General features: G+C 42.9%; 1 pseudogene; it reads right to left on the reverse strand.

Annotated features, from left to right (window-relative positions):
- Positions 1-25,183, reverse strand: LOC118369091 (acid phosphatase type 7-like; annotated as a pseudogene).
- Positions 25,184-26,258: the final 1,075 nt, after the last annotated feature.

Here is a 26,258-nt window from a genome sequence, read left to right on the forward strand (position 1 = left end):
CTAACTGCTGCTGTCTACACATGCCTGATTTAACTGGGGTCCTCTGGTTCCCTGTGAGGCAGAGGGCCCTCCAGCTAACTGCTGCTGTCTACACATGCCTGCTTTAGCTGGTCCTCTGGTTCCCTGTGAGGCAGAGGGCCCTCCAGCTAACTGCTGCTGTCTACACATGCCTGCTTTAGCTGGTCCTCTGGTTCCCTGTGAGGCAGAGGGCCCTCCAGCTAACTGCTGCTGTCTACACATGCCTGCTGGGGTTCTGGTTCCTCTGGTTCCCATGCCTGACTGGGGTCCTCTGGTTCCCTGTGAGGCAGAGGGCCCTCCAGCTAACTGCTGCACTGGGGTCCTCTGGTTCCCTGTGAGGCAGAGGGCCCTCCACTGCTGCTGTCTACACATGCCTGATTTAACTGGGGTCCTCTGGTTCCCTGTGAGGCAGAGGGCCCTGCTGTCCTCTGGTTCCCTGAGGCACAGGGCCCTCCAGCTAACCTGCTGTCTACACATGCCTGATTTAACTGGGGTCCTCTGGTTCCCTGTGAGGCAGAGGGCCCTCCAGCTAACTGCTGCTGTCTACACATGCCTGCTTTAGCTGGTCCTCTGGTTCCCTGTGAGGCAGAGGGCCCTCCAGCTAACTGCTGCTGTCTACACATGCCTGATTTAACTGGGGTCCTCTGGTTCCCTGTGAGGCAGAGGGCCCTCCAGCTAACTGCTGCTGTCTACACATGCCTGATTTAACTGGGGTCCTCTGGTTCCCTGTGAGGCAGAGGGCCCTCCAGCTAACTGCTGCTGTCTACACATGCCTGATTTAACTGGGGTCCTCTGGTTCCCTGTGAGGCAGAGGGCCCTCCAGCTAACTGCTGCTGTCTACACATGCCTGATTTAACTGGGGTCCTCTGGTTCCCTGTGAGGCAGAGGGCCCTCCAGCTAACTGCTGCTGTCTACACATGCCTGATTTAACTGGGGTCCTCTGGTTCCCTGTGTCCTCTGGTTCCCTGTGAGGCAGAGGGCCCTCCAGCTAACTGCCTGCTGTCTACACATGCCTGATTCTACATGCCTGGGGTCCTCTGGTTCCCTGTGAGGCAGAGGGCCCTCCAGCTAACTGCTGCTGTCTACACATGCCATTTAACTGGGGTCCTCTGGTTCCCTCCAGCTCCAGCTAACTGCTGCTGTCTACACATGCCTGATTTAAGCTGGTCCTCTGGTTCCCTGTGAGGCAGAGGGCCCTCCAGCTAACTGCTGCTGTCTACACATGCCTGATTTAACTGGGGTCCTCTGGTTCCCTGTGCTAAGCTGTCTACACATGCCTGATTTAACTGGGGCCCTCTGGTTCCCTGTGAGGCAGCAGGCCCTCCAGCTAACTGCTGCTGTCTACACATGCCTGATTTAACTGGGGTCCTCTGGTTCCCTGTGAAGCAGCGGGCCCTCCAGCTAACTACTGCTGTCTACACATGCCTGATTTAACTGGGGTCTTCTGGTTCCCTGTGAGGCAGTTAAGGGGTTGTTGTAACTCCTAACAGTATGGTGTCCATTAAGACTGTTTATCGGGTCATTCCTATCTAGATGGCTTTAAAATTTGAGATTTATGAGGCTCCTCATGTTACCCTGTATTACTGTATAAACCATACAGTGCCCTTTAGATGACGAATGCTCAGATCTGAAAATGAGAAAGTGAGGTTTCATACCTGACACCACAGCAGTGGACCATTCACCTCCACATCGCCCTGTGCTCCACTACAGTAAGGCACAATCTGAGTGTGACAGGTATCAACAGCCTCATTGTCCTGTTTGTAAGAGTTTTCCCATTAAACGTTATCGCTGATGCCTTAATCCCTGTGTGAGAACATAACCTCAAATGATTGTACAGGAGACAGAGAGACTGCCTGGCATGGAAAAACCTGGACAGGAAGAAGGCATAACAGGCTGGGCATTATTCTCCATGGCAGAATCCTGCATTCTGTGAACACACTGGTCAGCTGTGCCAACCCTAGATAGGTGCCAGCCATGCTATACTGTTTGTCTTACTGATGTCCACATTACAGTGAGTCTGACACAGCCCTAAGAAGAGTAGCAGTAGAATGAATGGGAGAGTTGTTGAGGCCCAGGCTGGGTTGGGTCCAGCGATTTGGATGGACATCTGGAGCAGCAGCTGTGTTGTTGATTCACTTCTTTAATGATGTTTGACTGTAGCTTTACCAGTGTGACTAAAATGACTATTCTAGTAAACATACCATATTGCTTTGACAGTCTGTTGATTGCTCCTTTGGAAAGGGACATCAGGCATAGACTACTCTTACTGGAAATGAGCAGGCTGTTAAACAAGAATTGTTTGCTGTTTAGTGAACCCAAACAGAGATCTCTTATGCCCAAGGGCATGCCCCAGTACTGCCTGACAACAGACAATTCGCTAGCATACCCTGTTGTCACACAGCCCCCTATGCCCTTTAATGTTGAGGTTCAATGTTAATGAGTTGAATCCATGCTCCTTGGCGCAAGCTCTCATTTCCTGCCAGCTCCGAGCCTGCAGTCTCAGACCTGCACCTCCTCAGTTATTAGGGATTGACAAGTTCCAAAGGTCACTGACAAAGTAAGAACTTGTAATTATATATACATTTAGTGCCCAAGGTTAGTATTGAGGACCTTATAAGTAACTACAAGGTACTTACTGTACTATGTAAATACCTAGTCACAAAATCTACGTGGCATTTGATTTATTTATTACCACATACTTACCACATGAATACCTTCAAGTCAGTAATGCTGATATTTCTAGTCTCTCATGTTGTTTCTACGTACTTTACCTTTAGTTCTAAGGTGTTTATATTAAAAGGGCTGTAAAATACAATTATGTCTGTTTCCAGGTATCCCATCCCATGCAGACAACAGCAAATCTGTCTGCGATCTTATCCTGTTGATTCATGTTACCACCTTCACACTTACAGGTTAGGCACAAGGTAAGAGGGCTGTAAAATGAAGCCGTTGCTAATACCATGTAAATACCAGATACTTGCAGATCAACAAACTCTCCTTATGAGTAAGTGAAATGACTGTGTAGATATAATGTACCAATCATTTCCCTGTAGTTACTAAGTATGTATGTTGTAACAGGGCTGTAAAACGAAGGTTTCCAGGTACATCCCACGAAGACAGCAGCAAATCTGTCTGTGCACTTACCCTGTCGTTACATAGTACACCGTTCCCACATAGGGTAGGTACAGTATAAAAGGGCTGTAAAATGACTAAGTGGTAACATTTCACAAGCACACGGCTCAGAGTGAAGTTTAATTAATGAAAATCAACCAGAGGTCAGTAGATGCACACTTTGTTAGTATACAATCATATAAAAGTGCTAGCACATTTATTTTTATAAGGTCCTCAATACTAACCTTGGGGGCCAAAATATATACTATATAATCACATTGTTACTTTGTACATACTAAGTTACAATGTAAAGAGAAACAATGTAGAGAAACAGACTCTTGTTTTTGTCTAAACTCCATGGAAAATGTTCTATCTGCAAGTCATCATACACAGTACATGAGTATTAGAATTGGACAGGTTCCAGTTGGCCAACGTGTGTTCACAAAAAATACCAATTCTAATATATGCAGGGTCACATTTGGTATAGAAAGTGCAAAGCAGTATGCTACAGTAGTCCATTTTCAGTTTACATAAAGACTACAGTATATTGACATCGATTCCATCCTCATTGTCCACACTACTAGAGGTATATCTCAGCCAAAGACGTGACCTCTACATTGAATTCTGGTGGTGGTAACTACTTATATGTGTATACACCAATCAATTAAAGCAGGTCACCTTTCGAAATTGCCATTTGACCCAATTCTGATGATGTGAGTTCCAACCAGACAATCTGGGCCCATGTGCTGGAATGTGACAGGACATATGCTATTTCCATCCCCATTATGTCATCTAACCGTGATGAGCTATAGACACTACTTTCAACTTTTTGTTATTTTGACCCCAGTGGCATGCCTCCCACATCTCTACAACTAATATTTTGCTTTCATAAAAATTCCTAATCCACTTCGCTTTACATTTTATGGGAGGAATTTGTTTGTAGGTAGGAATTTTCCTACACACACTGTGCGAGAAGATCAACACAGGACTGCGGTAGCTTTGTTCCGGCCGCGACCCCTGTGTTGTGTTTGTTTCAGATTTACAATGGTGATTAGCTTTTCAAAACATGCGCTCCTCCTGTTGACACAACATTCTCGAGGCCTGTAAATCAGTGGGATTGTTATTAAGAGAAGATCTACAGCAGGAATTTGGGGAGATGTGCAGCGCATTGTAGTGGGCAGAGGGAAACTCTCTCTCATATCTCTCGAGGACAGTGACATTGTGGACGTGCAAGCACACTGGGCTTCTGATTTGATTACATCTCCCCACAGAACATCTGAGAGCTTGAATTCATAAAAAATGTCCCAGTTCAACTCCACAGAGAGGCAGGCAGTAGGCTCTCCCTGGTTTAAGCTGTTCTCCTCTTGATCTCATGTGGCGAAAAAATACCACACAGAAGTTGTCTCTCGTGGGGAATTTGTTGTTGAATGGAATACTTGAGACTCTTTTGGAAATAGATAAGCAGTGAGGATTAACCACAGTGCCGTTCTAAGGAAAGTTTGGAGTGTTCTAATAGGGATTCTTGATGGCTGTTTTGAATATAAGGAGATGTTTGCTTCCCAGTCTCACATCTGGTCTATCTGTGGTCATCACTGGAGACTGTTAACCCATCAGCCTCGCCAGGACAAATATGTAGGTATGGCCGTGACATTACTAATTAGCTTGTAGTGGTAAAATGGGTGAAGATGGAAGTAGTTAAGTTAGTTAATTTCTCTTAACCCAAACTTTCAGGGTGAGGGACCATTTAACATAAAGTTGTAAAATAGTGAACTACTCCTTTAATAGTTTCCAGAGCCATGCAATCTGATGAGGAATAACAAGGTGAATTCCACTGTGTTCATTTGAGAAACAGCAGGGTGACCCTCTCTACTTCCTATAGGCCATGAGGAACTGTCAGCCGATCACAGCAAACAGTAACTTTACTAACACACTATAACATGGACTGGGAGTGGCATTCAGGATTTCAAAAAGTGTCTGAAAGATCAAAGATTCCACTACACCCAAACTGCTTGCTTTTAACTTGCCAAGTGAAAGGGCACATTCCTCTCAGGGAGTTCACAAAATGAGCACAGAAATTAAACGTTCACCATCCATTGAACAAATGTATAGTGAAGAATAATATCAAACGTTCAAGGACATGCAATAAAACAAAAGTCCCTGTCGTCAAAACAGAGCAAGAATAATTTCTGACCTTTCACCACAAACCTGCTGTGTCTCTGCCGTAGACAGTAATAACCACATCGTATTTCAAAAATAGGCATGCGATCTAAAGTGACATGTTATTTTGTCCCTGAGTTTTTATTTTATTTGACAAAATCACATGAAGTCAAAGACAAAGAACCGTGAATACCATGTGCTACACAAAGCAGACCCCTCGATTTTATTTAGAAATGAGATGTACTGAATATCGTCCTCGTGTAATTGATTGAGAAGGAAAACATAGTAAACAAACACACAATTCAACCCCCTACATCCAATCCCATTCTATTCTGTGGACAACTTTTTCCTGTGCACCTCAGCACAGGGTCTCTGCAATATTTATTTGACCTTTATTTAACTAGGCAAGTCAGCTAAGAACAAATTCTTATTTTCAATGACAGCCTAGGAACAGTGGGTTAACTGCCTGTTCAGGGGCAGAATGACAGATTCGTACCTTGTCAGCTCAGAGGTTTGAACTTGCAACCTTCGGGTTACTAGTCCAACGCTCTAACCACTAGGCTACACTGCCGCCCCAATATACTGGGTAGAGAGTCAAAGGACAGGAACAGGCATAGTGGCATAGCCTTCTGAGTCAATATACCATTACATAATACTCTTACATAAGTCGGAGATTGCCCGCCAAGTGCCTGCTGCTTCTGGAGAAAAACACTGACACAGAGTTACATGGAAAAACAGGATTTATTGATGCTTGCTACAAAGTCTGACACCTTGTTTTACACTACCATTCTTAACTAACAGTATGGTCAAATAAGATGATTCAATCAGTGCATTTTCCTACTGGTGCTTTAAACACCAGTTTGTTTGTTCCATTCTCACTAACATGACAGTTTAACTGATGTTAGACATTTTCAACAGATACTGTACATAAACATCTAGGAAATATGAGTAGACAGTTATAAAATGTAGGCCCCTTTTCACAATTTGTCAGGGGAAACAAACCAAATTGTTTTCTGATTGAATGAAGCTTTAAGTTGTAGGGCGTTATTATTGTGATCTATCAAATAGCTTTCACCACAGGTTTGTGCCTTTCCCACTGTGCTCAACTGATTCACTCATTCCATCAGGATTCTGGAATAACCAATTTACTAAAGAAGAGTGAACAGCATATATTCGAGCAGACAGAGTTTGAAATCTGAAGTTTCGCCCTTCTTCCCAATGTGAAACGTGTGTCTAATCACTAACGGTCCTCCAAGGCTGGGCCTGTGTGTGAAGATTTCCATAGATTTCCATTATTCAGAGAATAGTAATGTATTTGATTGATAGCAGCTAGATAGCAGCTAACAGTGCAGTTCACAATAATTAGGTTGTTCGTTAATATCAGGAATCAAGGTAAGACCCAGATGCAGACACGTCAAATTGACAATGGTTTAATATTCCAACAGGGGCAGGCAATAGACAGATCAAGGCAGGCAGGGGTCAGTACACCAGGGGTGGGGCGGACACGATGGGTGGATTAAAGATGTTTATCTTTCATTTGCTGTATTGGACTTGTTAATGTGTGGAAGTTAAATATTTCTAAAGAATATTTTTTGAATTTCTCGCGCCACCTTTTCAGCTGAATGGGGTGGGGGAGTTCCCCTAGGGGAATGCCTAGCCATAATTAAAAATGGAACACTAGTCACTTTAATAATGTTTACATACTGCTTTCCTCATCTCATATATAAACTAAGCAAAAAAGAAACATTCTTTTTCAGGACCCTCTCTTTCAAAGATAATTAGTAAAAATCCAAATAACTTCACAGATCTTCATTGTAAAGGGTTTAAACGCTATTTCCCATGCTTGTTCAATGAACCATAAATAATTCATGAACATGCACCTGTGGAACGGCCGTTAAGACACTAAGAGCTTACAGACGGTAGGCAATTAAGGTCACAGTTATGAAAACTTAGGACACTAAAGAGGCCTTTCTACTGACTCTGAAAAACACCAAAGGAAATATGCCCGGGGTCCCTGCTCATCTGCGTGAACTTGCCTTAGGCATGCTGCAAGAAGGCATGAGGACTGCAGATGTGGCCAGGGCAATAAATTGCAATGTCCGTATTGTGAGATGCCTAAGACAGCTCTACAGGGAGACAGGACGGTCAGCTGATCATCCTCACAGTGGCAGACCATGTGTAACAACACCTGCACAGGATCAGTACATCCGAACATCACACCTGCAGGACAGGTACAGGTTGGCAACAACAACTGCCCGAGTTAAACCAGGAACGCACAATAGGCTGAGAGAGGCTGGACTGAGGGCTTGTAGGCCTGTTGTAAGGTAGGTACTCACCAGACATCACTGGCAACAACGTCACCTATGGGCACAAACCCACTGTCTCTGGACCAGATAGGACTGGCAAAAAGCATGACAATGCATGACAATGCCACCATCCATACTGCCTGCTCTGTGTGTGATTTCCTGCAAGACAGGAATGTCAGTGTTCTGCCATGGCCAGTGAAGAGCCTGGATCTCAATACCATTGAGCACGTCTGGGACCTGTTGGATCGGAGGGTGAGGGCTAGGGCCATTCCCCCCAGAACTTGCAGGTGCCTTGGAGGAAGAGTGGGGTAATATCTCACAGCAAGAACTGGCAAATCTGGTGCAGTCCATGAGGAGGAGATGCACTGCAGTACTTAATGCAGCTGGTGGCCACACCAGATACTGACTGTAACTTTTGATTTTGACCCCCCCTCTTTGATCAGGGACACATTATTTCATTTCTGTTAGTCACATGTCTGTGGAACTTGTTCAGTTTATGTCTCAGTTGTTGAATCTTGTTATGTTCATACAAATATGTACACATGTTAAGTTTGCTGAAAATAAACGCAGTTGACAGTGAGAGGACGTTTTTTTGTTGTTGCTGAGCTTATATACTGTAGTCAATCACCACCTTCCGGAGACACCTGAAACCCCACCTCTTTAAGGAATACCTAGGATAGGATAAGTAATCCTTCTCACCCCCCTTTTAAGATTTAGATGCACTATTGTAAAGTGACTGTTCCACTGGATGTCATAAGGTGAATGCACCAATTTGTAAGTCGCTCTGGATAAGAGCGTCTGCTAAATGACTTAAATGTAAATGTAATGTATTCTATTCTACTGCATTTTAGTCAAATCCACTGCGACATTGCTCAATCTAATATTTATATATTTCTTAATTCCATTCTTTTAATTTGAGATTTGTGTGTTTGTGTGTATTGTTAGATAATACTGCACTGTTGGAGCTAGGAACACAAGCATTTTGCTACAACCGCAATAACATCTGCTAAATGTGTGTATGTGACCAATTAAAATGTGATTTTATTAGGGGCGAACAGATTCTCCTGGCAGCCCTGAAAAGACCATCCACAATCCATCATCTATGCTACATCACAATCCTTCTTTGATCATGTATAGCATACTATCTTCTGTTTTTAGTCAAAGGTTCACCTTCTGTTTGTGGAGATCCACGCGCTTCCCTTAGGCTTATCCTCAGGATCCTGTGACGTTTGGAACACTGGACTGTGGCTCTGGTGCTGTCCTGACACCACTTTGATATGGGCATGTGGTTAGTCATCACATCAGACAGCATTTATACAGATGAAAATAATTGAATTGTGCACCAGATAAATAGCTGTTTGAAAGACCACAGCTCACCACCTATTGAATGTGATAAAGACAAGTCAAAGCAGTAAGCTACTTACAGTAGAGCCTGTGATGACATGTACTGGAGCTTTGGCTGTTCCATGCGCCCATTGAAAACTTTGGGAGAGGACCATTAAGGGGCTTTTCAGTCTGTGACATTGATGGAGAGTGTATGATATACTGATTATTCACATGGGAACTGACCTTGTAGCCGTAGACAGGCCACAGTCTCTCATATGTGTGTTCCTGGGCCCATAGCTCCAGGTCCAGTCCTGGAAAAATACATTTCAATAGTTGATATGAAACTTTAGATAGAGTATTTATCTACAGATTATGGATACCATCACAAAGGACAAAGAACAATTGCTGGATCACAAGGCCTTTTCATGCCAATATTGTATTATGAAAATATTAATTAGTTAACCCGTATATAACGTGCCTCACATGTTTTGCCTATTTATTCACATTTACTATCCATCAAAGAGCACTAAATATAATGGTTCCCAATAGCTTAGACCACTCAAGAAACTCTTAAAGGCAACAAACAAGCTAGAGAAACGTATAGGAAAACCTTTGGATGAGGGCTTTTTGGGTAGCGTCCAAACCAGCAGTCTGTCGTTGTAATAAAGGAAATGTGTTTGGATTGCTCTGCTCGCGCCATTGGGTCATTAGTCTGTCTGAGAGGACAGATTTGTGAGCGTAACACCGATTTAAGCACAGTGCTATTGTGTGAGGTCATCAAATGGAGACCATACTGTGGAGGCATAATACATCCTCCAGACCCGATGCAGGCGGTTTGGTGCCGTTCCGTCCGAGTCGGACCTGAGACAGAGCAGAGAGACAGACAGACAGACAGATAGCATGCTGGGAGTAGGATCTGAAACCTGAAATCTGGTGTTGCTCTCTCATGCCAGGCTGTCACTCCATATCTATGCCAAGTGCTAAATGAAACTGTGGTTCAAATTGCTGTGATTACAACATCTAACACATACAGACGTGCTTCAGTGCTAATGTGGACTAGCCAGTGGCCTAAGACGTTACAGGTCAGACCCGGCAATTCATGTGTCCAGCAACACAGCAGAAAACAAATCCTGTAGATACTTTCACGTCGCATAGAAGAGCCCGCTGGGACACAGCCTAGCTGTTCTTCACATATCTAACAATGCTATGTCAAGTAAATCATCAGGACCATGTGATTTATAAAGGGTATTAACAGAATGATATAGAGCCCCCTTGGCCAGACAATAATAACAATTGAATGAGTAAAAAGTTGCATGAGGGGGAGCAGGGAGTTATTCCTGGTTGTAAATCTTCTCTTATGTTCAGTATAGGGGATGTTTGGCCGGTCGACCGGTTGTTGCTCAGATTTGGTCAGATTTACACCCCTCGGGATGAGGAGAGATCAGAGTGTTTCTGCATGGCGCCAGCGGAGCTCGCTTCAGTACCAAGCTCAGTCCCCCTCTGCCTCGCTCCCTGCTGGACTGCTGCCTTCTACTGACCTGTCAGGCCCAGGGTGATCTACACCGCAGCCCTCACCACGTCTGACTGACCAGACCACTCCAAACACGTTGCTTAATAGAGGACGGCTGTGTTCATTGTCGTTACACGTTTTGGATGCTCCCACTCTAAAACCCCTTGTACGTGTTAACAATAGTTGCTGTTGAAGTTTACTTGTTAAAACAATTGCACATTCATTAATCTAGGAATACCATTCCTGTTCACAACTAATACAGAGAGTATCATTCATCCATCTATCCATGTAATTGACCCCCCTCTCCCTAATCAGTGAGTGGTTTTATGCCGTACATACAGTACCAGTCAAAAGTTTGGACACACTTACTCATTCAAGGGTTTTTCTTTACTTACATTTTTTTTACATTGTAGAATAATAGTGAAGACATCAAAACGATGAAATGACACATATGGAATCATGTAGTAACCAAAAACAACCTTCTGGCCCATAGTCCTGCGTGGCATCGACTGTGCCACAAAAGCATACTGAAGTGGCCAAATTAGGGTTGCTACAGTTATTGTTATTTTTGGTCGTAAACATTATGTTGAGTTAATTCTATGAGGGTATTCAATGTATTTTACAGTGAAAGGGGAGGGTCACGTGAAAACATATATAAAGTCTCCGTCAAAAGTTTGGACACATACTCATCCAAAAAAGTGTTAAACAAATCAAAATATATTATATATTTGAGATTCTTCAAAGTAGCCACCCTTTGCCTTGATGACAGAAGTGTCTTGGCATCCTCTCAAACACCTTCATGAGGTAGTCACTTGGAATGCATTTCAATTAACAGGTGTGCCTTGTAAAATGTTCATTTGTGGAATTTCTTTCCCTCTTGATGCGTTTATTTAATAGTTTTGATGTCTTCACTATTATTCTACAATGTAGAAAGTAGTAAAAATAAACAAAACCCTGGAATGAGTAAGTGTGACCAAACTTTTATAATATAATAATAATAATATATGCCATTTAGCGGACGCTTTTATCCAAAGCGACTTACAGTCATGTGTGCATACATTCTACGTATGGGTGGTCCCGGGAATCGAACCCACTACCCTGGCGTTACAAGCGCCATGCTCTACCATACTGTACATACAGTAGCTCTAAAAGTGGGTGCTGTCGTCTTTGTTGTTGTTAGAGCAGTACATGGATCTGTTTCCTCCCATAGTGATGATCCAGGGACACTCTGCTCGGTTCCCTAGCCTGTTGGCCTCCCGAGGAAGGATCAGACACCAGAGAATGAGTCACATCAGTGTGTGTGTGTGTGTGTGTGTGTGTGTGTGTGTGTGTGTGTGTGTGTGTGTGTGTGTGTGTGTGTGTGTGTGTGTGTGTGTGTGTGTGTGTGTGTGTGTGTGTGTGTGTGTGTGTGTGTTTGTACTGTTTAGAACACCATGGTCCAGTTCATGTTTTTCTTCATTGTCATAACATAGCTACTCTAAACAAAAAGTGTGTTACTCAAGATATTACATAATCCTAAAAAGGGCATTACTGACACTGCCAAGTCCACTAATACTGGTACTGTCAGGTAAAGGCTAAGTGCAATCAAAACCTTGATTTCCCTGTGTTTCATATACAGTTGAAGTCGGAAGGTTACATATACTTAGGTTGAAGTCATTAAAAAGCATGACACAAGTAATTTGTCCAACAATTGTTTATAGACAGATTATTTAACTTGTAATTCACTGTATCACAATTCCAGTGGGTCAGAAGTTTACATACACTAAGTTGACAGTGCCTTTAAACAGCTTGGAAAATTCCTGAAAAGTATGTCATGGCTTTAGAAGCTTCTGATAGGCTAATTGACATCATTTGAGTCAATTAGAGGTGAACCTGTGGATGTATTTCAAGGCCTAAATTCAAACTCAGTGCCTCTTTGATTGACATCATGGGGAAATCAAAAGAAATCAGCCAAGACCTCAGAAAAATAATTGTAGACCTCTGCAATTCTGGTTCATCCTTGGGAGCAATTTACAAACGCCTGAATGTACCACGTTCATCTGTACAAACAATAGTACGCAAGTACAAACACCATGGGACTATGCAGCCGTCATACCACTCAGGAAGGAGATGCGTTCTGTCTCCTAGAGATGAACGTACTTTGGCGCGAAAACTGCAAATCAATCCCAGAACAACAGCAAAGGACCTTGTGAAGATGCTGGAGGAAACAGGTGCAAAAGTATCTATATCCAAAGTAAAATGAGTCCTATATTGACATATCCTGAAAAGTGGCTCAGCAATGAAGAAGCCACTGCTCAAAAACCGCCCCAAAAAAGCCAGAATACGGTTTGCAACTGCACATGGAGACAAAGATCGTACTTCTTGGAGAAATGTCCTCTGGTTTGATGAAACAAAAGTAGAACTGTTTGGAGAATTTGTGGGCAGAACTGAAAAAGGAATGGGCCAAAATTCACCCAACTTACTGTGGGAAGCTTGTGGATGTCACATCTGCTCCCCCCCACCTTGGCGATTGAAGGTGCCAGGCTGCACTGCATCACGCACTCCTGCCATCAATTACTCACACCTGCCTTCCCTCGTCACGTGCATCAGCGATATTGAACTCACCTGGACTCAGTCATCACCTGTTTATTTCCTCCCCTATATTTGTCAGTTCCCTTGCTCTGTTCCCTGCTGCTGCATTCATTGTATTCTGTCTATATTACTTGTTTGCTGAAGCTGGTCCTGTCTCGTTTCATGTCCGTTCTATATTAAATGTTTGACTCCCCATACTTGCTTCGTCTCTCCAGCGTCATCCCATGTGACAGTGGAAAGCTACCCAAAACGTTTGACCCAAGTTAAACAATTTAAAGGCAATGCTACCAAATACTAATTGAGTGTATGTGCTAGCGGCACCCCTCAACAACATTCCGCTGAAAAGGCAGTGCGCGAAATTCAAAAATATTTTTGGGAAATATGTAACTTTCACACATTAACACGTGCAATACACCAAATGAAAGATACACTTCTTGTTAATCTATCCACCCAAGCACAACATATGATTATGTTAGGTCAGAGCCAAGTCACAAAAATACACACAACTATTTCTCCAGCCAAAGATAGGAGTCACAAAAAGCAGAAATATAGATACAATTTATCACTAACCATTGATGATCTTCATCAGATGACACTCATAGGACATCATGTTACACAATACATGTAAGTTTTGTTCGATAAAGTGCATATTTATATCCAAAAATCTGAGTTTACATTGCCGTGTTACGTTCAGTAATGTTTTGCTTCTAAAACATCCGGTGATTTTGCAGAGAGCCACATTCATTTCCAGAAATACTTATAATAAACATTGATAAAGGATACAAGTGTTATTCACATAATTAAAGATAGACTTCCCCTTAATGCAACCACTGTGTCAGATTATTTTTTTTAAATACGGAAAAAGCACACCATGCAATAATCTGAGTACGGCGCTCAGAGACCAAACCAGACAAAGAAATATCCGCCATGTTGTGTAGTCAACATTAGTTAGAAATAGCATTATAAATATTCACTTACCTTTGATGATCTTCATCAAAATGCACTCCCATGAATCCCAGTTCCACAATAAATGTTTTATTTGTTCGATAAAGTTCATAATTTATGTCCAAATTCCTCCTTGTTGTTAGCGCGTTCAGCCCAGTAATCCATCTTCATGAGGCGCGAGCACTAGGTCCAGACAAAGTCCAAAAGTTCCGTTACAGTCCATAGAAACATGTCAAAAGATGTATAGAATCAATTTTTAGGATGTTATTAACATACATCTTCAATAATGTTTCAACTGGAGAATTCCTTTGTCTGTAGAAAAGCAATGGAACGCGAGCTACCTCTCAAGTGAACGAGCGTCACGAGTTTGTGGCACTCTCACTCTCCCAGACCACTGACTCAAAGAGCCCTTATGAGCCCCTCCTTTACAGTAGAAGCCTCAAACAAGTTTCTAAAGATTGTTGACATCTAGTGGAAGCCTTAGGAATTGCAATTTGACCCCATAGACACTGTGTTTCAAGACTGTGAATTTGAACTAGGATTAAATGTCAGGAATTGTGGAAAAACTGGGTTTAAATGTATTTGGCTAAGGTGTATGTAAACTTCTGACTTCAACTGTATATCTCCACACTATGAGGTTGGAATAATACTGTGAAATTGTGAAAATTTTGATAATGCCCTTTTAGAAATCTCAGCCTGTTTTGGTGGTGGGATGGAGTTTTGGCTTGCCTGGCGACATCACCAGGTGCTAAATGAGTTAATAGGCCAATAATAATGAGAGTTCCAAACCTCTCTGCCAATAATACCTAGTTTTGTAGTTTTCCCCTCCCTGCTCAGACCACTTGCAGACAGTCCGAGCAAAATTCTTGCTTGAGAAACTCTTTGATTAGAAGCTATTTTTGCTTTTTTTATAACAATTTTAATTTAAAACAATCACCATAAGGTACTTAATTGTTACCCAGAAAATATTTGATATTGAGATAAAAATGGCTGCATTGGCCCTTTAAGTACTTTACCTCAAGATCCTTAAGCCACTCGTACTGCTTGAAGATGAGGTCTACGCCATAATCAAGAAAGAAGTAGATTTCATATGTATGTAGTGTGCAATCTAGGTGCCTTAAATATCTCAGTGAGATAATTAGAGTCAGAGACCTTCGCTTCCTCTTATCATTTTGTGGTCCTCTTGTCTGTACTCGTAAGCAAAGCTAATCTTAGACAGCTATTCAGAATACATTCTGCAGAAAGATTCATTCTATAACACAATGAGACTGTTTTTCTAATTGCTAGACAATTGTGGTCATTACCTCTCCCTCCCTCCCACCAATCCCACACTCACATTCGTCATGGAGATGACTATCTCTCCTAATGAGTACAGAAGTAAAACATCTGCTTTAAACCTGTATGGAATACAGCCATTTATCAGACAGATGTCCACATAAACACTACACCAGTCCCCTGCTATAGCAAAGGTCTGTCAGTGGTAACCTCTCCAGACAGGACAGGATGCGATCAACCGATATTTCCTGAAATACCACCACCTCTACCGTTGGTCATATTTCAACACTATAGCACCAGAACCACCAGACCGGAACACACATAGATAAGTTACCATAATGAAAGAAGACCCAAACCCAAACCTGTGCCTTGGAGAGTGTTCTGTCTTTGGCTATGCCGGATTAATTGCTATGCCATGCTATTCTATAAAATAATTTCTCTGTAATTAATATCACCTGATTGAGCTAACCATGTAAATGTAATTAACTAGAGAGTCAGGCACCACGAAATAACATTTATAGAGCTGTTATCTTCCGAATAAACTCTTAAAGATTTAGCAATATTTTACATCAATAGCAGTCAACATTAATCGTCATCTTACTTCAGTCTCATATTCTGAAAGTTGTAAATTCTTGGTTATCTGCAAGAATCCTGGCTAACAATTTGAATCAGCAATACAAAATTGGGTTTAATTATTTATTTACTAAATACCTAACTAATCACACAGAATAACATACAAATAATTAATTATACCTGGATAATTCCGTCAAATGGAAACGTCCCTAGCGGGCGGAACAGATATGACAGCTTGTTACACAAAGGAAAAGGGGCTGGGTTTGAGTGAAAGAGCGGGAAGACTGAGGATGATGTTGGCTTCATTCTGTAGTTTTTATCTGAACCATTCTGACATGGGATCGTCATCTCACATCCGCGGAACAGGAAGTTATGTTGTCGTCAAGAGCTTATATAGGAGGGAAGAGAAGGGGTGTGTGTGAAAAGTTTACAACCTCTGTCTCTTCACGTGGGCAGGCCACTGAGTGAGCAGCCCTAACTTATGAAAACCCACATCTCACATTTTAGAAGCTAAAATCACATTTCATCCCATCACAAATTATTTCATATTCAAACATTTAAATTGAACAACAATTCCATGTGAATCTGATAACTCTGATGTATAGACTGTCCACTGTGGAGTTTATGTCATCTTATCATTGATGAGAATGTCTCAGATGACAACTGAACTGACATCATATTCATTAAGTACCACTGCATATGTTCAATTGTTCGGATTACCAGAATATAGTTCATTTCCTCCCACATACTGATGTTCCCAGATTCTCTATGTTAACCAAGGGTTTTTTAAATGTAACCTTAGTAGGTTAGAGAAGAGAAAAGAGGGGAAGAGGTATTTATGACGGTCATAAACCTATCCCCCAGGCCAACTTCATGACAAGAGCGTCAGTCCCAGGCGTGCTATCCACCCACCCAAACACGTGCCATTTCCACAATATTTCAATTGGGAAAACCTGTGTTGACACACAGCATGTAAAAAGAAAAGCCTTTCTAGGAAGACGGTTACTAACAACGGCAGTCCAAGCCAAGAGCTAGACGTGTCTTTATGAGTTTAGAGATTTTAATTTCACCAATAAAACTGGGAGCCAATCTTCATTCCAGTTAAAACAGTAAAGTACGTGGTGAGGTGATGGGGGAGTCTGATACCTCTCCTGGCTTATGTAAGAGGCAGACAGGGTCAAGCAGCCCACCAGGAGAGCCCTGAGTGAGTATGGGTGCTGGAGGTCAGCTGACAGGGTTATTTACCCTTTACCAATTAGGTTAACTGAGAACAAACACTCTATTTATTTTACAGCAACAATCTGCGGAAGAGTTACAGAGGGGATGAATGACATCGCATCTTTGTATCTGTCCCATTATGGTGTTTGTGATTGCACAGGCAGCGCCATTAAGGCCATCTCCGGTTTGAAGTAGCCAATTGTATTCGACTATTACGTCTATAAGTTGGCAATCAAACTGAAAGGGTGCATACTGCCACCTGGAGTGTGTTGTTTGAAGAGGTATAAAGTCAAGGTTGGCGATTTACTGCCAACTGCAGTTATGGAATGTTCGCTCACAAGTATAATTCATTGGCTGATAATAATAATAATAATAATAATATATGCCATTTAGCAGACGCTTTTATCCAAAGCGACTTACAGTCATGTGTGCATACATTCTACGTATGGGTGGTCCCGGGGATCGAACCAACTACCCTGGCGTTACAAGCGCCATGCTCTACCAACTGAGCTACAGTCTCTTCTGGTGACCTGGGTGGAATTATGTGATCCTTCCTTAACCCATAGGAAGTCCTACCCAGTTGACTACTTCAAAATGGTTTAAGTCCTCAATGGTGCTGTCCAGTGTGCATGCTAAAACAGGCTTTTTGGGTACTATGTCCACTATGGAACTTAGCCAGGACACCAGGGTTAACACCCCTACTCTTATGATAAGTGCCATGGATCTTTAGTGACCCCAGAGAGTCGGGACACCTGCTTTAACATCACATTCTAAAAACAGGGCAATGTCCCCTTCACTGTCCTGGGCATTTGGGATCAGAGGGAAGAGGTATCCCCTACTGGCCCTCCAACCCCACTTCCAGCAGCATCTGTTTTCCCATCCAAGGACTGACCAAGAGAAACCCTGCTTAGCCTCAGAGGCAAGTCAGCAGTGGGATTCAGGGTGGTATGCAGAGTTGGGTAACCAGAGACAGTTCCGGACAGAGATTAAAAGGAAAGGTCAGGTTCAGGATAATAGAGGACCTCTAGTCAATGGGATAGTGCAACCTAGGGGTTAAGATTACATGGTCAAGGTAAAAGCTATGATAACTCAATAATTGGTGGTAACAAAAGACCGGTCTACCATTTGCAACAAAGATTCTGACATAATGCTCATTATGCTGTAACATACTTGATAATCACAAACCATCTTGTGTGAATTAGAATGGGAGCCACAGCAGTATGCAGCAGTATGAAGGAGCCTGTGAAGCCCTGTGAGCGGCACAGTCTGAGTCAAAGGTACTGTATTTAGTCTGGTTAATACCCCCATCTTGTGGTGGCTAGGCAGGGAAGCAGTTGACTGTCTGTTGGATGGACACGAGACCCAAGGTCTCCTTCTGGGACTCCACTTACTCCACTTACCGCATACATCAAGCAATATACATTTCAGGAGACCCTGGACAATACAAATAAAAAAGCACTTCTGTTAAGTTCAATAACATATGGACTTATTTTGGTCAAATACTGAATGATATACTGCATGTGCATGTCTGAAGAGAAATAACTAGAACTTCCTAGAACAATAGCTCAAAAGTGTTTCTTTTTTTTCTTCTATTGACAGTGGAAAATCTGATTAGCATAATTTAATACGCTTATTTGTGTCATTAATGGATATTGTGTCCCCATGACAAACAGTGAGTCATCGGTTGTTAAAAAAAAAGAAAGTATTTAACCTTTATTTAACTTGGCAAGTCAGTTAAAAGACCAAATTCTTGCTTACAATGCTTACAATGACGGCCTAGTTGTAACTAGACAGGCTGTTTCCATGTGTGTTTTATTTTCCTAGAAAATAATATCAAGATAAAAATCTGAGGGGAGATGTTCCAACTTTAACCTTGTCAAATGCAATGTGGATGGACTGATTCCTAATCCTAATCAACGTTCCCCCCAACGTTAACTGTTTAAAAACCACACATACTAACCAATCCGATCTGCCCTTCCATGTCACTGATGAGTCTGTGCTACAAGGAGCCCACTTAATCCAGGCTCTTTGAAACGTTAAAGAAACAACTGCTGTCTGAATATCACCAGCTCACGTCATGGCTCATTGTTTCAAATGGCACCAGTTACATCCTATTGCCTCAGACGGGCCAGTGATCTATATGTGCAGGGGAACAAAGGCGCTCTTGATAGTGGCCTTAGCATCTCATGTGGACACGCTGGTCTCATGCAGCTGGAATGCTAAGGACTCTTGTGGTCAGCCGGGCTTAATTGCCTTTCACTCTGTTGGTTTTGGGCGTTAAAAAAAAGCTGAAGCAAGCTGCCACGAGTTTAGGTTCTGACGAGCGCCACAGAAAAAAATGTGGTGTTATCTGAGTGAGGGGGGAGGGTACTGATTTTTGATTTCATGTTCTAATGTCTGGTGACAAGGCCAAGAAAAACAGGCTACAGTTAGCAGCTCCTTAATTGAGGCCAGACAGTAGGCAGACTAGGCACATTACACTGGGAAAGAGTAAACCAGGCCTGGGGATACAAGGAGCACAAACATTATGGTGCATGATTAGATGTTTTGCATTCAATCCCCCCTGATGCTAACACACTCACACCTGAAAGCACATTCTCGCATCTGCACACAGATGAACACACACAGACACACACGGTATAAGCATTTGAGATGTGTTGGCAGCTGATCCTCTGGATATGACACATCTGAATGGTTGAGCCTGTAAATCTCTGCCCTTTTTATGCAGATCTCTCACTGAGCTGATAGCCTAAACCCAGAATCCAAGGACTTAAGCTCTGGAACTCTAATATCTAAGGGGCATCGAGGTTGTCCATCATGAACTCAGGGTTATACAGAGTATGATTAGGCATAACGTTGAGTAATCTGACAAACGTTTATCAATAGCTATTATTAACGATCAGGACATACGATCAGGACACACAGAAAGAAATATCAAAACAAACTATGAACCAACTATATTAATTTGGGGACATGTCGAAAAGCATAAAATATTTATGGAAATTTAGCTAGCTAGCTTGCTGTTGCTAGCTAATTTGTTCTGGGATATAATCATTGGGTTGTTATTTGACCTGAAATGCACAAGGTCCTCTACTCCGACAATTAATCCTCAGATAAACGGGTAAACCAAGTTTGTTTCTAGTAATCTCTCCTCTTTCAGGCTTCTTCTTCTACTTTGGACTTTATATGGAGGTTGGCAACCAACTTTAAGGTGCATTACCACCACCAACTGGACTGGAGTGTGGACCTCAGTTCATCTTTTAATCACCTACGTCGGTATATGCTCCTAAAAACCAATGAGTAGATAGATGGCAGAGGCAGGACTTAAAGCGTATGGCTACGCAGACGCTCATTGACGCGCGTGAGAAGTGTGGGTGCAATGATTTAAATACATGTATGTGTAAGTGTATTTTGCAACGCTCCGCGCACGAGACGCGGGCGGTGTGGTCAGCATGTTAGTCCCCTCCTGAACTCCCTGTTCACCCACGACAGTGCGGCCCCGCACAACTCCAACACCATCATTACGTTGGCTGATGACACAACGGTGGTAGGCCTGATCACTGATAACAATGAGACCGCCTATAGAGAGGAGGTCAGTGACCTGGCAGTGTGGTGCCAGGACAACAAATTCACCCTCAACATCAGCACGACAAAGGAGCTGCTCGTGGACTACAGGAGGCCCCCCTCCACATTGACAGGGCTGTAGTGAAGCGCATCTAAAGCTTCAAGTTCCACGGTGTCCACATCCCTAAGGAATTCAAATTGTCCACACACACCAATATAGTCGTGAAGAAGGCACGACAATGCCTCTTCCCTCTTAGGAGGCTGAAAAGATTTGGCATGGGCCCTCAGATCCTCAAAACGTTCTACAACTACACCATTGACAGCATCTTGACTGGCTGCATCACCGCTTGGTATGGCAACTGCTTGGCATCCGACCACTAGGCACTACAGATGGTAGTGTGTACGGCCCAGTACATCACAGGGGCGAGCTCCCTGTCATCCAGGACCTCTATATCAGGCAGTGTCAAAGACTTCAGCCACCCAAGTCATGGACTGTTCTCTCTGCTACCACACGGCAAGCGGCACTGATGCAGCAAGTCCGGAACCAACAGGACCCTAAACAGCTTCTACACCGAAGCCATAAGACTCTTAAATAGTTAACCAAATAGCTACCCAGACTATCTGCATTGACCTTCTTTTGACTCGTCACATATGCTACTGTTATTGTTTAGTATTTATCCGGGTGCCTGATCACTGTACCCATACCTATATGAATATCTACCTCAATTACCTCGTACCCCTGCACATCAACTCAGTACTGGTACCCTGTGTATATAGCCAAGTTATAGTTACTCGTTATGTATTTATTCCTTGTGTTATTATTTTTCTATATTTTTCTCTCTCTATTGTTGGGAGGGGCTGATAAGTTAGCATTTCACTGTTAGTCTATACCTGTTGTTTACGAAACATGGGACAAATGCTATTTTATTTTATTTCAGCCCAGTAGACTTTGTCTGAGCGTCATTGTGGGGTAAATAGAGTTTCTGTCAGTTGTTTCCATTGGCTTAAACTCAAGATAGGAAACTGATCTGTCTCAGCCAGTGTTTATTTTGGACAAGGATTACTTGTTTAGATGGAGGTGGTTCTTGAACCAGCTCCAGACTTAGAAGCTGAAATAGCTCCCATATGTTCCAATGGCACAGTGGAGTTGACGAAAGTGTTTTCTACAGTGGAAAAGCTGTGGTTGCTCCACTCTGACCAAAAAGTTGTTTTTCTGAGATTCTACCCCTGCCTCACAGTACAGTACAGTAGCACATTATGGATACCAAGTCTGGGGAGGTCTGGCAGTCTGTCTCACCAAAATGAAATGCAGAATGTACTGAGTTTTTACCCAAACCATGTAACAATAGCATTGATTAGATGTGACCTGTACGGAATGCACCGAAATATGTACCAGGAGCGGAAAGCATTGGCTAATGAGGAGCAGAGAGTAAGCAGACTTCAACCATGTTGACTCACTGTTTATGAAGATTTCGTAATACTGTCCGTTTTTATCATCAGTTTAACACTGAATGACTGGTGCCTGTGTGTGTGTGGGTGTGTGTGGGTGTGAGAAAGTGAGAGAGCGAGAGAGAGAGAGAGAGGAGTAAATAAGTAGATAGGGTCAAGTTCAGGTCCTACTCACTATGCAGCCTCGTGGTTCCCAGGACAGGTCATATAGGGCACGTAGACAGCTATGGACTGGATCTGACGCATGAACTCATCTCCAATCCTACCTTTGCCCTGAAAAAGTTTGATTTAGTCATTTACCACAGCATAATACACAGTATTAGTGCTAATGAAGTCTGAAATAATAACGCTGACAGAATACATGTAAAAAGCACATTCAATTATCTAAAGCTAAAGTACTGTAAATCTTTCCAGACAACTTTAGGAATGTTCCATTTGCATACCAAACAAAACCCCAATGAAACCAGAACTGTTAATTTCACAAATATTCTAATGGTGGCAATTGAGCTTATGTACACATTGCGGTGGATGGCATGGCCGTCTTCTGGTTTTCAGTGGCCATTGCCCTTAATGAGCTTTCAGACAGAATTTCTATTTCTGTTTTTCTATTTATAATATCAAGGAAGCCGCGGAACAGAGCTAGACATTCCAGTTCAAACTCAGCAGGAATTTGCAGTTATTAATTTTTGAGGTTGTCTGCTCATTAATGTCCAGCATTTTTCTCCATGTTTGAGAAAAGTATAAAATGAGCCAACTTTGCTTTTTAATTTCAGGGAAACAGCAGCCGCTGATGTATACCACTGGGGATTAATACCCGTATATGTCATAGTAATTATGAAGTGGTCTAGGCTCATGACGACAGAGCCCACTTTTACATCTTACCCTGAGGATACCATAAACTTTGAGTGTGCCACTGTATGCCATAGTTTAACTTCATGGAAATCCCATGAGAAAGTGCTTAGTATAAATGGTATGTGTATCATTCTACCAACTGACCAGTGATGGACAAGCATGTACAGAAAACAAACATATTTTGACATTTTACCTCATGCATGTCATATGCAAAGTCCCCTAGAAAACAAAAAAGCACATATTCGTCATGCTTTGCACAATTTTTCCAAAGTGTGCTCCATATTTCACCTATGAGGTTTCAGGTAAGACCCAAGTGCAGACTGTGTTGAAGTAACAATGGTTATTGCAACAACAGGGGCAGGCAAACGACAGTTCAAGGCAGGCAGGGGTTGATAATCCAGAGTAGTGTGGCCAAGGTACATGACGGCAGGCAGGGTGAGGTCAAGCAGAGGTCTGTAATCCAGAGTAGGGGCAAAAGCACAGGAAAGCAGGCAGGCCCAGAGTCAGGACAGGCAAGGGTCAAAACCAGGATGACGAGAAAAAGAGAGACTAGGGAAAAGCAGGAGCTGAGACAAAATGCTGGTTGACTTGAACAAACAGGAGACAAAGGGCTGTGAGACATGGGTTTAGATCTAGACAGATGAAAAGTAGGAAGTATATGGAGGGTACGGGGCAACAGAGGAGGAACAGCAGACGGGCTATTGATTTCAGGCAATGGGCATGGCAGAACGGGCTCGATGGCACCAGTAGACCAGTCAATCGCGGGATTGTGTCGCTGGAGCCAAGAGAATCCCAATACCACAGGAATCTGCGGAGACTCAATTAGGAGGAATTGGATCGTCTCGCTTTGATTCCCTGACACTCGTAGGTAGTTGGGGATGGTATGGTGGGTGACCCGGCCTATAGAGCGCCCGTCCAGTGCTCTAACATCCATGGGAATGGAGAGGGGTTGAGTGGGGATGCCCAGCTTCGATGCCAGGGTAACATCCATAAGACTCATATCGGCCCCCGAGTCGATGAGTATCTGGAGAGACTTGGACTGGTCGCCCCACAGCAGGGTGGCATAGAGAGGGAGGTGAGTAGGGGAAGAAGCAACATTATCCTTAAGACCCACCAGAGTACTCATTCCTACCAATGAGCTAGGTCTCTTGAAGGGACAGGTAGACACATAATGACCGACAGTACTGCAATACAGACAACTCTGGGTGTTAAGTCTGTGTACTCCTTCTGCTGCATCGGCTCGGGGCAAATTGTCAGTCTTCGGAGGCTCTTGGAGGAACTCGGGTAAACTCAGATCCTTTTGGGGACGAAGACACCGGGGACTTCCGGAGTTAATCAGATGCAAGGTGGGATCCTTGAGTGAGCGATTGGGACCGCAATCAGACCTCTTCTCCCCCCTACTTTCCTGTAGCCGACCATCGATCCGGATGGTTAAAGCGATGAATAAGTCGAGATCCATCGGTAGTTCCTGGGCTGCAAGATCGTGCTTTACTTCCTCTGAAAATCCGTGCAGGAATGTGACAACAGCTCTTCCGGGTTCCAGGCACCCTCCTGGATGCCTGGAACAAGCACAAGGACAGGTGAAACAGATCAGGGTGTGACACAAAGTTAACCACAATTATACACCACTATGATTGAAGTTATTATGCAACGGCAACATTGATATGCTATTCACTTATGACAATCAGTCGGGAGTTAGCCGCATAACCACTTAGGATGAGATCATAAATGCTGCCGACCTGGGTCTACTACTGCAGTCTGGCCAGAGACTGAGGGTTCTCATTGCCCATGTCCCCATAGATGGACAACCTGGGACTCCAGCTAGCACTCTCATTCAGAGCAGTAAAGGAGAACACATCACTCCAGCCAGCCTCACTGCCACAGTGGTACACTGCAGTGAACACAGGAAAGAAAACACTGTTCTATCAATACTATGATGATGACCGAATGTGACAGGCCATAAACATCCATCATGCTAGTTCGGTGAACATGGAACCCTACCATAAGCAGAGGCAGGTCTCAGGGCAGTGAGTGTGACCCTGTGTATGTGGATCTCCCTCACTTCTGATCCCGTCCATAAAGAAATCTGTCGTTCTACCCCTGAACAAGGCAATTGACCCACTGTTCTTAGGCCGTCATTAAAAATGAGAATATGTTCTTAACTGACTTGCCTAGTTAAATAAAGGTAAAATACATTTTAAAAAGAGTTGTGTTGCTCTTGGCGGTCAGCTCAAACAGTCCCCCTCCACAGGCCGTACTCAATGGTGCTCTCCTCTGTCTCATTGATGGTGGTCCAGGTCATCTCCATAGAGGCAGGGAGTCCAGGGGAGAAAAGCCCCAAAGTTATCCAGCGAGGGGGCCTGCTGATCAGACTGCTCACCCTGCCAACCTGGATAGAGTTACCTCCCTGGATACTTACTGATCCACTTACGTAAGCTGGGAGAAACTCGCTTAAAAGGCTGGTATTGTTCAATAACTCACAAGTCTGTGCTTTTGATTTCCCTGTTGACAGGATTTGAGAATTAAACATTTGGTTAAACTCACTGGATATGACTTGTTAGTACAGTAGTGCTAATGTAATATACAGTAGTGCTAATGGACTATATAGTAGTGCTAGTGTACTATAGTAGTGTTAGTGTATTATATAGTAGTTTTAGTGTATTATATAGTAGTGTTAGTGTATTACACAGTGGTGCTAGTGTATTATACAGTAGTGCTAGTGTATTATATAGTAGTGCTAGTGTACTATATAGTAGTGCTAGTGTACTATACAGTAGTGCTAGTGAACTATATAGTATTGCTAGTGTACTATATGGTAGTGCTAGTGTACTATACAGTGGTGCTAGTGTACTATATAGTAGTGATAGTGTATTATACAGTAGTTCTTGTGTTTTATACAGTAGTGCCAGTGCACTATACAGTGGTGCTAGTGTACTATACAGTAGTGCTAGTGTATTATACAGTAGTGCTAGTGTACTATACAGTGGTGCTAGTGTACTTTATAGTAGTGCTTGTGTATTATACAGTAGTGGTAGAGGACTGCACAATCAGTCAGTGTGTCTCTGATAAGGAAGTCAGAATCAGTCTACCAAACTGATGAAACAGCAGCCTGTGGAGTCAGCAAATGCAGTGTGGCAAGGCATGATGAGTCAATAAAAGCAGATGTGATTGTTGATGTGTGCTTGTGATTGTTGATGTGTTCTCATTTAAAGGACAATTCATTCACTTTGAGTTAATATGTTCTTGCATTGGCTTTCTAACTGATGAGAACTGTGTCACTTTGTGATTGCCTCCATACAAGCAGCCTTAACGTTGTATTAAAAAAGTATTTTAGAGTGAATCAGTGAAAGATCCAATCCACTACGAGAATAGGATGAACCTAA

The sequence above is a fragment of the Oncorhynchus keta genome, chromosome 35, assembly GCF_023373465.1.
Source record: "Oncorhynchus keta strain PuntledgeMale-10-30-2019 chromosome 35, Oket_V2, whole genome shotgun sequence".
In the NCBI taxonomy this organism is placed as follows: domain Eukaryota; kingdom Metazoa; phylum Chordata; class Actinopteri; order Salmoniformes; family Salmonidae; genus Oncorhynchus; species Oncorhynchus keta.